Source organism: Ranitomeya variabilis, chromosome 6 (genome assembly GCF_051348905.1).
Source record: "Ranitomeya variabilis isolate aRanVar5 chromosome 6, aRanVar5.hap1, whole genome shotgun sequence".
NCBI classification, from domain to species: domain Eukaryota; kingdom Metazoa; phylum Chordata; class Amphibia; order Anura; family Dendrobatidae; genus Ranitomeya; species Ranitomeya variabilis.
In genome coordinates this window covers 570,358,861-570,377,279 of record NC_135237.1, presented here as the reverse complement: position 1 = coordinate 570,377,279, position 18,419 = coordinate 570,358,861, and positions in this window count along the sequence as shown.

Below are 18,419 nucleotides of genomic sequence, written 5' to 3'. Positions count from 1 at the left end.
TTCAGTGCCACGTATTTCAGTGCCACGTATTTCAGTGCCACGTATTTCAGGCACTGAAAAATACGTGGCACGTAAATACGTGGCACGTAAATACGTGGCACTTAAATACGTGGCACTTAAATACGTGGCACTTATATACGTGGCCACTGAAATATCGTGGCACTTATATACGTATATACGTATATAAACGTATATTTCAGTGCCACGTATTTCAGGCACTGAAAAATACGTGGCACGTAAATACGTGGCACGTAAATACGTGGCACTTAAATACGTGGCACTTAAATACGTGGCACTTAAATACGTGGCACTTAAATACGTGGCACTTATATACGTGGCCACTGAAATATCGTGGCACTTATATACGTATATACGTATATAAACGTATATTTCAGTGCCACGTATTTCAGGCACTGAAAAATACGTGGCACGTAAATACGTGGCACGTAAATACGTGGCACGTAAATACGTGGCACTGAAATACGTGGCACTTAAATACGTGGCACTTAAATACGTGGCACTTAAATACGTGGCACTTAAATACGTGGCACTTATATACGTGGCCACTGAAATATCGTGGCACTTATATACGTATATACGTATATAAACGTATATTTCAGTGCCACGTATTTCAGTGCCACGTATTTCAGGTTAGGGGTAGGGTTAGGGTTAGGGTTTTTTGTTTTTTTCTTGTTTTCTTGTGTTTTTCTATAAAAACGCATGCGTTTTACCGCGTTTACATGCATTTTTTCACACATGCGGTTTTTTTAAAAAACGCATGCAGATAAAAACGCAAGTGTGAAACCAGACTAAAAGACGCTTTTTATAGCAAAAAAGTTTTTGCGTCTCCACATTTTGAGACCTATAATTTTTCCACATTTTGGTCCACAGAGTCATGTGAGGTCTTGTTTTTTGCGGGACGAGTTGACGTTTTTATTGGTAACATTTTCGGACACGTGACCATTTTTTATCACTTTTTATTCCGATTTTTGTGAGGCAGAATAACCAAAAACCAGCTATTCATGAATTTCTTTTGGGAGAGGTGTTTATACCGTTCTGCGCTTGGTAAAATTGATAAAGCAGTTTTATTCGTCGGGTCAGTACGATTACAGCGATACCTCATTTATATCATTTTTTTATGTTTTGACGCTTTTATACGATAAAAACTATTTTATAGAAAAAATAATTATTTTGGCATCGCTTTATTCTGAGGACTATAACTTTTTTATTTTTTTGCTGATGATGCTGTATGGCGGCTCTTTTTTTGCGGGACAAGATGACGTTTTCAGCGGTAACATGGTTATTTATATCCGTCTTTTTGATCGCGTGTTATTCCACTTTTTGTCCGGCGGTATGGTAATAAAGCGTTGTTTTTTGCCTCGTTTTTTTTTTTTTTTCTTACGGTGTTTACTGAAGGGGTTAACTAGTGGGCCAGTTTTATAGGTTGGGTCGTTACGGACGCGGCGATACTAAATATGTGTACTTTTATTGTTTTTGTTTGTTTTTTTTAGATAAAGAAATGTATTTATGGGAATAATATTTTTTTTTTTATTATTATTTATTTAGGAATTTTTTTTTTTTTTTTTTACACATATGGAAATTTTTTTTTTTACTTTTTTACTTTGTCCCAGGGGGGGACATCACAGATCGCAGATCTGATAGTGTGCACAGCACTCTATCAGATCCGCGATCATACTTTCATCGGAGCAGGCTGCAGCTTTCATCTGCAGCCTGCTCCGACCCGGAAGTGCTCCCTGCAGGACCCGGATACAGCCCCTCGGCCATTTTGGATCCGGGGCCTGCAGGGAGAAGACGTTCGGTACGAGGTGAGTACATCACCTTGTACCGATCGTCTCAGGGAAGCCCGCAGGGAGCCCCCTCCCTGCGTGATGCTTCCCTGCACCGCCGGTACACCGCGATCATGTTTGATCGCGGTGTGCCGGGGGTTAATGTGCCGGGGGCGGTCCGTGACCGCTCCTGGCACATAGTGCCGGATGTCAGCTGCGATATGCAGCCGACACCCGGCCGCGATCGGCCGCGCTCCCCCCGTGAGCGCGGCCGATCGCGTATGACGTACTATACCGTCACCGGGAATTAAGGCCCACCCCACCTCGACGGTATAGTACGTCATATGGGATTAAGGGGATAATGTAGCCCCTCCATACAGGGGCAGTGAGAAAGACACGAGCAAATGGTGACGAGGGGGCAGGGGAGACAGGCACAAGGGCAACATAGGGGGGCTAGGGAGCAAGGAAGACAGGCACAAGGGGACACATGGGGGCTAGGAGGCAGGGGAGAAGGTTACAAGGGGACTAGTGGGCAAGGGAGACTGACACAAGGGGACAAGGGAGACTGACACAAGGGGACTAGTGGGCAAGGGAGCCTGACACAAGGGGCACACGGGGACAAGTGGGCAAGGGAGACTGACACAAGGGGCACACGGGGACAAGTGGGCAAGGGAGCCTGACACAAGGGGCACACGGGGACAAGTGGGCAAGGGAGACTGACACAAGGGGCACACGGGGACAAGTGGGCAAGGGAGACTGACACAAGGGGCACACGGGGACTAGTGGACAAGGGATACAAGCACAAGGGGACACGGACAAGTGGGAAAGGGAGACTGACACACAGGGACTAGTGGGCAAGGGAGACTGACACAAGCACAAGGTGACAAAGGAGACAGGCACATGGGGACACACAGGGACTAATGGGCAAGGGAGACTGGCACACGGGGACAAGGGACACAAGCATCAGGGGACAAGGGAGACAGGCTCAAGGGGACACATGGGCCCCTGACCTGCCAGAGCCGCTTGCAGTGGCGACCACTGCGACTGTGGTAATTACGCCCCTGCCTCACACACACACACTACAGATATCACACACACACACTACAGATATCACACACACACACACACTACAGATATCACACACACACACACTACAGATATCACACACACACACACACACACACACTACATATATCACACACACACACACACACTACAGATATCTGTAGTGTGTGTGTGTGTGTGATATCTGTAGTGTGTGTGTGTGATATCTGTAGTGTGTGTGTGTGTGATATCTGTAGTGTGTGTGTGATATCACATACACACACACTACAGATATCACACACACACTACAGATATCACACACACACACACACTACAGATATCACACACACACACACACTACAGATATCACACACACACTACAGATATCACACACACACACTACAGATATCACACACACACTACAGATATCGCGCACACACTACAGATATCACACACACACACTACAGATATCACACACACTACAGATATCACACACACACTACATATATCACACACACACACACACACACACACTACAGATATCTGTAGTGTGTGTGTGTGTGTGATATCTGTAGTGTGTGTGTGTGTGTGATATCTGTAGTGTGTGTGTGTGATATCTGTAGTGTGTGTGTGTGTGATATCTGTAGTGTGTGTGTGATATCACACACACACACTACAGATATCACACACACACTACAGATATCACACACACACTACAGATAACACACACACACACACACTACAGATAACACACACACATACTACAGTTATCACACACACTACAGATATCACACACACTACAGATATCACACACGATACAGATATCACACACACACATACACACTGGATACCAGGTCATATACACAACTCACAATCCCCTCTCTGGTACAGGGGTGGCTGATGTAAATCGGCTGCAGCTTCTCCTGACTAAAGAGGCTCTGTCCCGCACCTCCCCCCTGCTCTCACCTTCTGTCCCGGGGCTGCAGAGTAGAAGCTGACAGTCTCACCATGATGACTGGAGCTGTGTTGTGAGCTCTGTTTTCAGGCTCCCTCTTGTGGTCACTGGTGGTATGGTGTGACTTTTGCTTTGGGCTCCCCCTGGTGGCTTTGTTTGTTATCCTGCTGGTCTCTGGCTATCAGCTGGTTCGTTATCCTCTGGGAGGTTCCTATATAGCTCTGTTTTACTTCCACTTGTTGCCGGCTGTCGATGTAATCAGTGCTACTCAGATTCCTTCTGACTACCTTGCTCCCAGTCCATTCAGGATAAGCTAAGTTTTGTTTGCTCATTTTTTGATCAGCAGTGTTTATCATGTTTTCTTGTCCAGCTTGCTAAAATGTAATGCCCTCGCTTGCTGGCTGCTCTAGTGGGCTGAGTTTCTCCCCACACACCGTTAGTTGGTGTGTGGGTTCTTGAAATCTCAGGATGGATATTTTGTAAGGGTTTTTTATTGATCGCATAGACCCCTGCTCTATTTTCTGCTTTCTAGTACTAGTGGGCCTCTTTTGCTGAATCTGATTTCATCCCTACGTATGTGCCTTCTTCTTACTTCACCGTTAATATTTGTTGGGGGCTTCTATATCTTTGGGGATTATTTCTCTGGAGGCAAGCGAGGACTTTCTTTCTCTTTAGGGGTAGCTAGTTCCTCAGGCTGGCTCGAGACGTCTAGGAATTTTTTAGGCACATTCACCGGCTACCTCTATTTGTGTTGGATAGCTTCAGATTTGCGATCAGTCCAGTTACCATCTCCCTAGAGCTCGTCCTTAGTTTATTCACTTGCTGGTCTATTCGTGATCCTCGGCCACTAAGGATCATAACAGTACAGCCGGCCAACAAAGTGTTAATTGCATGGCAGAAGCAGGAGAAAAGAAGCCTTGAGAATTTTTTTTTGTTTTGTTTTGTTGCCGTGTGTCTAGCTGCTGTGGCTAGCTTCTCTCCTCCTCTTAATCTTGGTGTGGCTCTGAGTTCAGCTGCTGACATGGATGTCCAGAGCTTGGCTTCCAGTCTGGATCATCTTGCTGCTAGGGTTCAAAGTATTCAGGATTTTGTTGTTCACAGTCCTATGTCTGAGCCTAGAATACCTATTCCGGAGTTGTTTTCTGGAGATAGATCTAGGTTCCTGTTATGACCCCAGTGGACAGGGTCTCAGAGGAACGTGTAAGTCTGCGAGATTCAAAAATCCAGCTCATAGGGCTGTGGTAACTGGGTTGACCAAATAGCTACTCCTAACGCCAACACTAGAAGTAGCCGGGGATCATGCCTACGGTGATCGCTAGATGACTCGCGCCAGCCGGAGAATCTAACTACCCCTAGGAGAAGAAAACAAAGACCTCTCTTGCCTCCAGAGAAAGGGACCCCAAAGCAAGATACAAGCCCCCCACAAATAATAACGGTGAGGTAAGAGGAAATGACAAACACAGAAATGAACCAGGTTCAGCAAAGAGAGGCCAGCTTACTAATAGCAGAATATAGCAAGATAACTTATCTGGTCAACAAAAACCCTATAAAAATCCACGCTGGAGATTCAAGAACCCCCGAACCGTCTAACGGTCCGGGGGGAGAACACCAGCCCCCTAGAGCTTCCAGCAAAGGTCAGGATACAGATTGGAACAAGCTGGACAAAAATACCAAACTAAACAAAAGCAAAAAGCAAGGAAGCAGACTTAGCTTGAAATACAGGAACCAGGATCATAGGACAAGAGCACAACAGATTAGCTCTGATTTCCACGATGCCAGGCATTGAACTGAAGGTCCAGGGAGCTTATATAGCAACGCCCCTGAACTAACGGCCCAGGTGAGGATATAGGAAAAGACAGAAGCTCCAGAGTCAAATCACTAATGACCACTAGAGGGAGCAAAAAGCAAAATCACAACAGTACCCCCCCCCTTAGTGAGGGGTCACCGAACCCTCACCACGACCACCAGGGCGATCAGGACGAGCGGCGTGAAAGGCACGAACTAAATCGGCCGCATGAACATCAGAGGCGACCACCCAGGAATTATCTTCCTGACCATAGCCCTTCCACTTGACCAGGTACTGAAGCCTCCGCCTGGAGAGACGAGAATCCAAGATCTTCTCCACCACGTACTCCAACTCGCCCTCAACCAACACCGGAGCAGGAGGCTCAGCAGAAGGAACCACAGGCACAACGTACCGCCACAACAAGGACCTATGAAACACGTTGTGGATAGCAAACGACACAGGAAGATCCAGGCGAAAGGATACAGGATTAAGGATTTCCAATATCTTGTAAGGACCAATAAAACAAGGTTTAAATTTGGGAGAGGAAACCTTCATAGGAACAAAGCGGGAAGAAAGACACACCAAATCCCCAACACGTAGTCGGGGACCCACACCGCGGCGGCGGTTGGCAAAGCGCTGAGCCCTCTCCTGTGACAACTTCAAGTTGTCCACCACAAGATTCCAGATCCGCTGCAACCTATCCACCACAGAATCCACCCCAGGGCAGTCAGAAGGTTCCACATGACCCGAAGAAAAACGAGGGTGGAAACCAGAGTTGCAGAAAAACGGCGAAACCAAGGTGGCGGAACTAGCCCGATTATTAAGGGCAAACTCAGCCAACGGCAAGAAGGTCACCCAATCGTCCTGATCAGCAGAGACAAAACACCTCAAATAAGCCTCCAGAGTCTGATTAGTTCGCTCCGTCTGTCCATTAGTCTGAGGATGGAAAGCAGACGAAAACGACAAGTCAATGCCCATCCTACTACAAAAGGATCGCCAGAATCTGGAAACGAACTGGGATCCTCTGTCTGACACAATATTCTCAGGGATGCCGTGCAAACGAACCACGTTCTGGAAAAACACAGGAACCAGATCGGAAGAGGAAGGCAGCTTAGGCAAAGGAACCAAATGGACCATCTTGGAGAAGCGATCACATATCACCCAGATAACAGACATGCCTTGAGACACCGGAAGATCAGAAATGAAATCCATGGAGATATGTGTCCAAGGTCTCTTAGGGACAGGCAAGGGCAAGAGCAACCCGCTGGCACGAGAACAGCAAGGCTTAACTCGAGCACAAGTCCCACAGGACTGTACAAATGACTGCACATCCCTAGACAAGGAAGGCCACCAAAAGGATCTGGCCACCAGATCTCTGGTGCCAAAAATTCCTGGGTGACCTGCCAACACCGAGGAATGAACCTCGGAAATGACTCTGCTCGTCCACTTATCAGGCACAAACAGTCTGTCAGGTGGACAAGAATCAGGCCTACCAGCCTGAAATCTCTGCAACACACGTCGCAGATCTGGAGAAATAGCTGACAAGATAATACCATCCTTAAGAATACCAACAGGTTCAGCGACTCCAGGAGCATCAGGCACAAAGCTCCTGGAAAGAGCATCGGCCTTCACATTTTTTGAACCTGGTAAATACGAGACAACAAAGTCAAAACGGGAGAAAAACAATGACCAGCGGGCCTGTCTAGGATTCAGGCGTTTAGCAGACTCGAGATACATCAGATTTTTGTGATCAGTCAAGACCACCACACGATGCTTAGCACCCTCGAGCCAATGACGCCACTCCTCAAATGCCCATTTCATGGCCAACAACTCCCGATTGCCCACATCATAATTTCGCTCCGCAGGCGAAAACTTCCTAGAGAAAAAGGTGCAAGGTCTCATAACAGAGCAACCAGGGCCTCTCTGCGACAAAACGGCCCCTGCTCCAATCTCTGAAGCATCCACCTCAACCTGAAAGAGAAGCGAGACATCAGGCTGGCACAAAACAGGCGCCGAAGTAAACCGACGTTTCAGCTCCTGGAAAGCCTCCACGGCAGCAGGAGCCCAATTAACCACATCGGAGCCCTTCTTGGTCATATCCGTCAAAGGTTTCACAATGCTAGAAAAGTTAGCGATAAAACGACGGTAGAAGTTAGCGAAACCCAAGAACTTCTGAAGACTCTTAACTGACGAGGGCTGAGTCCAATCAAGAATAGCTCGGACCTTGACTGGGTCCATCTCCACAGCAGAAGGGGAAAAAATGAACCCCAAAAAGGGAACCTTCTGTACACCAAAAAGACACTTTGAGCCCTTGACAAACAAAGAATTTTCACGCAAAATTTTAAAGACCATCCTGACCTGCTCCACATGCGAGTCCCAATTATCAGAAAAAACCAGAATATCATCCAGATAAACGATCAAAAATTTATCCAGATAGTTCCGGAAAATGTCATGCATAAAGGACTGAAAAACTGAAGGCGCATTAGAGAGCCCAAAAGGCATCACCAAGTACTCAAAATGACCTTCGGGCGTATTGAATGCGGTTTTCCATTCATCCCCTTGCTTAATGCGCACAAGGTTGTACGCACCACGAAGGTCTATCTTGGTAAACCACTTGGCACCTTTAATCCGGGCAAACAAGTCAGACAACAGCGGCAAAGGATACTGAAATTTGACAGTGATCTTATTTAAAAGCCGATAGTCAATACAAGGCCTCAAAGATCCGTCCTTTTTAGCCACAAAAAAGAATCCCGCACCAAGAGGGGAAGAAGACGGACGGATGTGTCCTTTCTCCAGAGACTCCTTGATATATGAACGCATAGCGGTATGTTCAGGTATCGACAGATTAAAAAGTCTTCCCTTAGGAAATTTACTGCCTGGAATCAAATCTATTGCACAGTCACATTCCCTATGAGGAGGCAATGCACTGGACCTGGACTCGCTAAAGACATCCTGATAATCAGACAAATACTCCGGAACTTCCGAAGGCGTAGAAGAAGCAATAGACACAGGCAGGGAATCCTCATGAATACCACGACAGCCCCAACTAGACACTGACATAGCCTTCCAGTCAAGGACTGGATTATGGGTCTGTAACCATGGCAGCCCCAAAACAACCAAATCATGCATTTTATGTAGAACGAGAAAACGTATCACCTCGCGGTGTTCAGGAGTCATGCACATGGTAACCTGTGTCCAATACTGCGGTTTATTTGCTGCCAATGGTGTAGCATCAATACCCCTAAGAGGAATAGGATTTTCGAATGGTTCAAGAGTAAAACCACAGCGCTTAGCAAATGAGAGATCCATGAGACTCAGGGCAGCACCTGAATCTACAAACGCCATGACAGGATAAGATGACAGTGAGCAAATCAAAGTTACAGACAGAATAAATTTAGGTTGCAAATTACCAACGGTGACAGGACTAACAACCTTAGCTATACGTTTAGAGCATGCTGAGATAACATGTGTAGAATCACCACAGTAGTAGCACAAGCCATTCCGGCGTCTATGAATTTTCCTCTCATTTCTAGTCAGGATTCTATCACATTGCATCAAATCAGGTGTCCGTTCAGACAACACCATGAGGGAATTTGCGGTTTTTCTATCACATTGCATCACATCAGGTGTCTGTTCAGACAACAACATGAGGGAATTTGCGGTTTTGCGCTCCCGCAACCGCCGGTCAATTTGAATAGCCAGGGACATGGTATCATTCAGACCTGTGGGAATGGGAAAACCCACCATAACATTCTTAATGGCCTCAGAAAGGCCATTTCTAAAATTAGCAGCCAGTGCACACTCGTTCCAATGTGTCAGCACGGACCATTTCCGAAATTTTTGGCAATACACCTCAGCCTCGTCCTGGCCCTGAGACATAGCCAGCAAGGCTTTCTCTGCCTGAATCTCAAGATTGGGTTCCTCATAAAGTAAACCGAGCGCCAGAAAAAACGCATCAATATCAGCCAATGCCGGATCTCCTGGCGCCAACGAAAAAGCCCAATCTTGAGGGTCACCCCGTAAGAATGAAATAACAATTTTTACTTGTTGAGCAGAGTCTCCAGACGAACAAGGTTTCAGGGACAAAAACAATTTACAATTATTCCTGAAATTCCTAAACTTAAATCGGTCTCCTGAAAACAGTTCAGGAATCGGAATCTTGGGTTCAGACCTAGGATTTCTGGTAACATAATCTTGTATACCCTGCACACGAGCGGCAAGCTGGTCCACACTTGTAATCAAGGTCTGGACATTCATGTCTGCAGCAAGCTTAAGCCACTCTGAGGTAAAGGGGAAAAGAAAAAAAAAAATGAGAGAGGGAAAAAAAAACCTCAAAATTTTCTTTCTTATAATCCCACTTCTGCAATGCATTAAACATTTAATACTGTCCTGGCATACTGTTATGACCCCAGTGGACAGGGTCTCAGAGGAACGTGTAAGTCTGCGAGATTCAAAAATCCAGCTCATAGGGCTGTGGTAACTGGGTTGACCAAATAGCTACTCCTAACGCCAACTGTTGTGAATTTGGATTCTGGGCTCCCCCGGTGGCTACTGGTGGAATTGAACTGTGTCTTCATCTTCTCTGTTCACCTGTTCCCATCAGGATGTGGGAGTCGCTATATAACCCTGCTGCTCTGTTAGTTGCTTGCCGGTCAACAATGTTATCAGAAGCCTCTCTGTGCTTGTTCCTGCTCCTAGACAACTACTAGATAAGTTGGACTCTTGTCCATGTTTGTTTTTGCATTTCTGTTCCAGTTCACAGCTGTAGTTTCGTTACTGTGTCTGGAAAGCTCTTGTGAACAGGAATTGCCACTCTGGTGTTATGAGTTAATGCCAGAGTTTTAAAGTAATTTCTGGATGGTGTTTTGATAGGGTTTTCAGCTGACCATGAAAGTGTCCTTTCTGTCTTCTGCTATGTAGTAAGTGGACCTCAAATTTGCTAAACCTATTTTCATACTACGTTTGTTATTTCATCTTAATTCACCGCCAATACATGTGGGGGGCCACTGTCTCCTTTCGGGGTATTTCTCTAGAGGTGAGCTAGGACTAATATTTTCCTCTGCTAGCTTTATTTAGTCCTCCGGCTGGTGCTGGGCATCTAGAATCAACGTAGGCATGCTACCCGGCCACTGCTAGTTGTGCGTTAGGTTTAGTTCATGGTCAGCTCAGTTTCCATCTTCCAAGAGCTAGTTCATATATATGCTGATGCTATGTTCTCTTGCCATTAAGATCATGACAGTTTGACCGGCCCACTAAAGGGTTAAAATCCTTGGCTGAGAAAGGAGAGAAATAAGTAGTCTGCTGAAATTTTTTTTTTTTTTTTCTCTCCTTCTAATCTTTGAATGGCTTTGTGTCCACCTGTTTGTAATGGATCTTCAGAGTGTAACTGCAGGTGTGAATAATCTCGCCACGAAGGTACAAAATTTGCAAGATTTTGTTTGTCATGCACCTGTATCTGAGCCGAGAATTCCTTTGCCGGAATTTTTCTCGGGGAATAGATCCGGGTTTCAGAATTTTCGAAATAATTGCAAATAATTTTTGTCCCTGAAATCTCGCTCTGCCGGAGACCCTGCACAGCAGGTCAGGATTGTGATTTCCTTGCTCCGGGGCGACCCTCAAGACTGGGCTTTTTCATTGACACCAGGGGATCCTGCGTTGCTCAATGTGGATGCGTTTTTTCTGGCCTTGGGGTTGCTTTATGACGAACCTCATTTGGAGCTTCAGGCAGAAAAAACTTTGATGTCCCTATCTCAGGGGCAAGATGAAGCGGAAATTTACTGCCAAAGATTCCGTAAATGGTCTGTGCTTACACAGTGGAATGAGTGCGCCCTGGCGGCGACTTTCAGAGAGGGTCTCTCTGATGCCATTAAGGATGTTATGGTGGGGTTCCCTGTGCCTGCGGGTCTGAATGAGTCCATGACAATGGCTATTCAGATCGATAGGCGTTTGCGGGAGCGCAAACCAGTGCACCATCTGGCGGTGTCCACTGAGAAGTCGCCAGAGAGTATGCAGTGTGATAGAATTCTGTCCCGAAGCGAGCGGCAGAATTTTAGACGGAAAAATGGGTTGTGTTTCTATTGTGGTGATTCTACTCATGTTATATCAGCATGCCCTAAGCGCACTAAAAAGCTTGGTAAATCTGTTTCCATTTGCACCTTACCGTCTAAGTTTATTCTATCTGTGACCCTGATTTGCTCTTTGTCATCTATTACCACGGACGCCTATGTCGACTCTGGCGCCGCTTTGAGTCTTATGGATTGGTCCTTTGCCAAACGCTGTGGGTATGATTTAGAGCCTTTGGAGACTCCTATTCCTCTGAAGGGGATTGACTCCACCCCATTGGCTAATAATAAACCACAATACTGGACACAAGTAACTATGCGTATTAATCTGGATCACCAGGAGATTATTCGCTTTCTGGTGCTGTATAATCTACATGATGATTTGGTGCTAGGATTGCCTTGGCTGCAATCTCACAACCCAGTCCTCGACTGGAGAGCTATGTCTGTGTTGAGCTGGGGATGTAAGGGGGCTCATGGGGATGTACCTGTGGTTTCCATTTCATCATCTATTCCCTCTGAAATTCCTGAGTTCCTGTCTGACTATCGTGACGTCTTTGAAGAATCCAAGCTTGGTTCGTTACCTCCGCACCGAGAGTGCGATTGTGCCATAGATTTAATCCCGGGTAGTAAATACCCAAAGGGTCGTTTATTTAATCTGTCTGTGCCTGAACATGCTGCTATGCGAGAATATATAAGGGAGTCCTTGGAAAAGGGACATATTCGTCCATCGTCATCTCCCTTAGGAGCCGGTTTTTTCTTTGTGTCAAAAAAAGACGGCTCTTTGAGACCATGTATTGATTATCGGCTTTTGAATAAGATCACTGTTAAATATCAATACCCATTGCCGTTGCTGACTGATTTGTTTGCTCGCATAAAGGGGGCCAAGTGGTTCTCTAAGATTGACCTTCGTGGGGCGTATAATTTGGTGCGAATCAGGCAGGGGGATGAGTGGAAAACCGCATTTAATACGCCCGAGGGCCACTTTGAGTATTTAGTGATGCCTTTTGGTCTTTCAAATGCTCCGTCAGTTTTCCAGTCCTTTATGCATGATATTTTTCGCGATTATTTGGATAAATTTATGATTGTGTATCTGGATGATATTCTGATTTTTTCGGATGACTGGGACTCTCATGTCCAGCAAGTCAGGAGGGTTTTTCAGGTTTTGCGGTCTAATTCTTTGTGTGTGAAGGGTTCTAAGTGTGTTTTTGGGGTACAGAGGATTTCCTTTTTGGGATATATTTTTTCCCCCTCTTCCATTGAAATGGATCCTGTCAAGGTTCAAGCTATTTGTGATTGGACGCAGCCCTCTTCTCTTAAGAGTCTTCAGAAATTTTTGGGCTTTGCTAACTTTTATCGTCGATTTATTGCTGGTTTTTCGGATATTGCTAAGCCATTGACCGATTTGACTAAGAAGGGTGCTGATGTTGCTGATTGGTCCCCTGATGCTGTGGAGGCCTTTCGGGAGCTTAAGCGCCGTTTTTCCTCTGCCCCTGTGTTGCGTCAGCCTGATGTTGCTCTACCTTTTCAGGTTGAGGTCGACGCTTCTGAGATCGGAGCTGGGGCAGTGTTGTCGCAGAGAAGTTCTGACTGCTCCGTGATGAGGCCTTGTGCCTTCTTTTCCCGTAAATTTTCGCCCGCTGAGCGGAATTATGATGTTGGGAATCGGGAGCTTTTGGCCATGAAGTGGGCTTTTGAGGAGTGGCGCCATTGGCTTGAGGGGGCCAGACATCAGGTGGTGGTATTGACTGACCACAAAAATTTGATTTATCTTGAGACCGCCAGGCGCCTGAATCCTAGACAGGCGCGCTGGTCATTATTTTTCTCTCGGTTTAATTTTGTGGTGTCATACCTACCGGGTTCTAAGAATGTTAAGGCGGATGCCCTTTCTAGGAGTTTTGAGCCTGACTCGCCTGGTAACTCTGAGCCCACAGGTATCCTTAAGGCTACGTTCACACGATCCGTTTTTTGCTGCGGATCCGTAGCGGAATTGCAGCTACGGATCCGCAGCCGTTTTCCATGCAGGGTACAGTACAATGTTACCCTATGGAAAACAAAACCCGCTGTGCCGACGATCCTTTTTTTCGCTGGAAAATCCGCGCGGATTTGCCAACGGAAAAAAGAAGTACCATGTCAATTCTTTCAGCGGATTCCGCTGCGGGTTTCCAACAGCACCAATAGGAAACTGCAGTTGGAAACCCGCAGTGGAATCCGCAGAAGAAAAAGGACACAAATCCGCCGAGAGAAGCACCGCCGTTTTCCACTGCGGATTTCCCCGAAAAAGGACCGGAAAAATCCGCAGTGAAAAACGGATCGTGTGAACGTAGCCTAAGGATGGAGTGGTATTGTCAGCCGTTTCTCCAGACCTGCGGCGGGCCTTGCAGGAGTTTCAGGCGGATAGACCTGATCGTTGCCCACCTGATAAACTGTTTGTTCCTGATGATTGGACCAGTAGAGTCATCTCTGAGGTTCATTCTTCTGCGTTGGCAGGTCATCCTGGCATTTTTGGTACCAGGGATTTGGTGGCAAGGTCCTTCTGGTGGCCTTCCCTGTCACGAGATGTGCGAGGCTTTGTGCAGTCTTGTGACGTTTGTGCTCGGGCCAAGCCTTGTTGTTCTCGGGCTAGTGGATTATTGTTGCCCTTGCCTATTCCTAAGAGGCCTTGGACGCACATCTCGATGGATTTTATTTCAGATCTGCCTGTTTCTCAGAAGATGTCTGTCATCTGGGTGGTGTGTGACCGTTTTTCTAAGATGGTCCATTTGGTTCCTCTGCCCAAGTTGCCTTCTTCTTCCGAGTTGGTTCCTCTGTTTTTTCAAAATGTTGTTCGTTTGCATGGTATTCCTGAGAATATCGTTTCTGACAGAGGGACCCAATTCGTGTCTAGATTTTGGCGGGCATTCTGTGCTAGGATGGGCATAGATTTATCTTTTTCGTCCGCTTTCCATCCTCAGACGAATGGCCAGACTGAGCGGATTAATCAGACCCTGGAGACATATCTGAGGTGTTTTGTGTCTGCTGACCAGGATGATTGGGTTGCTTTTTTGCCATTGGCGGAGTTCGCTCTCAATAATCGGGCCAGCTCTGCCACTTTGGTGTCCCCGTTTTTCTGTAATTCGGGGTTTCATCCTCGATTTTCCTCTGGTCAGGTGGAATCTTCGGATTGTCCTGGAGTGGATGCTGTGGTGGAGAGATTGCATCGGATCTGGGGGCAGGTGGTGGACAGTTTGAGGTTGTCCCAGGAGAAGACTCAGCTTTTTGCCAACCGCCACCGTCGTGTTGGTCCTCGGCTTTGTGTTGGGGATTTGGTGTGGTTGTCTTCTCGTTTTGTCCCTATGAGGGTCTCTTCTCCTAAGTTTAAGCCTCGGTTCATCGGCCCGTATAGGATATTGGAGATTCTTAACCCTGTTTCCTTCCGTTTGGACCTCCCTGCATCCTTTTCTATTCATAACGTTTTTCATCGGTCATTGTTGCGCAGGTATGAGGTACCGGTTGTGCCTTCCGTTGAGCCTCCTGCTCCGGTGTTGGTTGAGGGTGAGTTGGAGTACGTTGTGGAGAAAATCTTGGACTCTCGTGTTTCCAGACGGAGACTCCAGTATCTGGTCAAGTGGAAGGGATACGGCCAGGAGGATAATTCTTGGGTGACTGCCTCTGATGTTCATGCCTCCGATCTGGTCCGTGCCTTTCATAGGGCTCATCCTGATCGCCCTGGTGGTTCTGGTGAGGGTTCGGTGCCCCCTCCTTGAGGGGGGGGTACTGTTGTGAATTTGGATTCTGGGCTCCCCCGGTGGCTACTGGTGGAATTGAACTGTGTCTTCATCTTCTCTGTTCACCTGTTCCCATCAGGATGTGGGAGTCGCTATATAACCCTGCTGCTCTGTTAGTTGCTTGCCGGTCAACAATGTTATCAGAAGCCTCTCTGTGCTTGTTCCTGCTCCTAGACAACTACTAGATAAGTTGGACTCTTGTCCATGTTTGTTTTTGCATTTCTGTTCCAGTTCACAGCTGTAGTTTCGTTACTGTGTCTGGAAAGCTCTTGTGAACAGGAATTGCCACTCTGGTGTTATGAGTTAATGCCAGAGTTTTAAAGTAATTTCTGGATGGTGTTTTGATAGGGTTTTCAGCTGACCATGAAAGTGTCCTTTCTGTCTTCTGCTATGTAGTAAGTGGACCTCAAATTTGCTAAACCTATTTTCATTCTACGTTTGTTATTTCTTCTTAACTCACCGCCAATACATGTGGGGGGCCTCTGTCTCCTTTCGGGGTATTTCTCTAGAGGTGAGCTAGGACTAATATTTTCCTCTGCTAGCTTTATTTAGTCCTCCGGCTGGTGCTGGGCATCTAGAATCAACGTAGGCATGCTACCCGGCCACTGCTAGTTGTGCGTTAGGTTTAGTTCATGGTCAGCTCAGTTTCCATCTTCCAAGAGCTAGTTCATATATATGCTGATGCTATGTTCTCTTGCCATTGAGATCATGACAGCCAACACTAGAAGTAGCCGGGGATCATGCCTACGGTGATCGCTAGATGACTCGCGCCAGCCGGAGAATCTAACTACCCCTAGGAGAAGAAAACAAAGACCTCTCTTGCCTCCAGAGAAAGGGACCCCAAAGCAAGATACAAGCCCCCCACAAATAATAACGGTGAGGTAAGAGGAAATGACAAACACAGAAATGAACCAGGTTCAGCAAAGAGAGGCCAGCTTACTAATAGCAGAATATAGCAAGATAACTTATCTGGTCAACAAAAACCCTATAAAATCCACGCTGGAGATTCAAGAACCCCCGAACCGTCTAACGGTCCGGGGGGAGAACACCAGCCCCCTAGAGCTTCCAGCAAAGGTCAGGATACAGATTGGAACAAGCTGGACAAAAATACCAAACTAAACAAAAGCAAAAAGCAAGGAAGCAGACTTAGCTTGAAATACAGGAACCAGGATCATAGGACAAGAGCACAACAGATTAGCTCTGATTTCCACGATGCCAGGCATTGAACTGAAGGTCCAGGGAGCTTATATAGCAACGCCCCTGAACTAACGGCCCAGGTGAGGATATAGGAAAAGACAGAAGCTCCAGAGTCAAATCACTAATGACCACTAGAGGGAGCAAAAAGCAAAATCACAACAGTTCCTGAATTTTAAGAACAATTGTAAGTTGTTTCTTTCTTTGAAACCTCGTTCCTCTGGTGATGCCGTTCAGCAAGTTAAGATTATTATTTCTTTCTTGCGTGGTGACCCTCAAGATTGGGCCTTCGCATTGGCGCCAGGGGATCCTGCATTGCTTAGTGTAGATGCGTTTTTTCTGGCCCTTGGATTGCTCTATGAGGAACCTAATCTTGAGAACCAGGCTGAAAAAGCGTTATTGGCCCTCTCGCAGGGGCAAGATGAAGCAGAGGTGTACTGCCAGAAATTTCGGAAATGGTCGGTGCTTACTCAGTGGAATGAGTGTGCCCTGGCTGCAAATTTCAGAGAAGGTCTTTCTGAAGCCATTAAGAATGTCATGGTGGGGTTCCCTACGCCTGCAGGTCTGAATGAGTCAATGACTCTGGCCATTCAGATTGATCGGCGGTTGCGGGAGCGCAAACCTGTGCACCATTTGGCGGTGTCTTCTGAACAGACATCTGAATCTATGCAATGTGATAGAATTCTGACCAGAAGTGAACGGCAAAATTATAGACGGCAAAATGGGTTGTGCTTTTACTGTGGTGACTCAGCATGCTCTAAGCGCAAAAAAAAGGTTGATAAATCTGTCACCATTGGTACTTTACAGCCTAAGTTCATTTTGTCTGTTACCCTGATTTGTGCCCTGTCATCTTACCCGGTTAATGCTTTTGTAGATTCAGGTGCCGCCCTGAGTCTGATGGATTGGTCATTTGCCCGGCGCTGTGGTTTTGATTTGGAGCCTTTAAAATTCCCTATTCCACTAAGGGGAATTGATGCTACACCATTGCCTACGAATAGACCTCAGTACTGGACACAAGTGACCATGTGCATGACTCCTGTTCATCAGGAGGTGATTCGCTTTCTTGTATTGCATAATTTGCATGATGTTGTCGTGTTGGGTCTACCATGGTTGCAGACTCATAATCCAGTCCTGGATTGGAAAGCAATGTCTGTGTCAAGTTGGGGTTGTCAGGGAATTCATGGTGACACTCCTGTGGTGTCAATTGCTTCATCCACTCCTTCTGAAGTCCCTACGTTTTTGTCAGACTACCAGGATGTATTTGAGGAGCCCAAACTCAGTTCTCTACCTCCTCATAGGGACTGTGATTGTGCTATAAATTTGATTCCTGGTAGTAAGTTTCCTAAGGGACGACTTTTCAATTTATCTGTGCCGGAGCATGCTGCCATGCGGAGTTATATAAAGGAGTCTTTGGAGAAGGGACATATTCGCCCATCCTCTTCCCCTCTTGGTGCAGGGTTCTTTTTTGTGGCTAAGAAGGATGGTTCCCTGAGACCTTGTATTGATTATCGCCTTTTGAATAAAATCACGGTCAGATTTCAGTATCCTTTGCCATTGTTAACTGATTTGTTTGCTCGCATTAGGGGGTCTAGTTGGTTCACCAAGATAGATCTTCGTGGTGCATATAACCTTGTGCATATAAAACAGGGTGATGAATGGAAAACTGCATTTAATACGCCTGAAGGCCATTTTGAGTACCTGGTGATGCCTTTTGGACTTTCTAATGCTCCTTCAGTCTTTCAGTCCTTTATGCACGACATCTTCCGTGAATATCTGGATAAGTTTATGATTGTGAATCTGGATGATATTCTGGTTTTTTCGGATGAT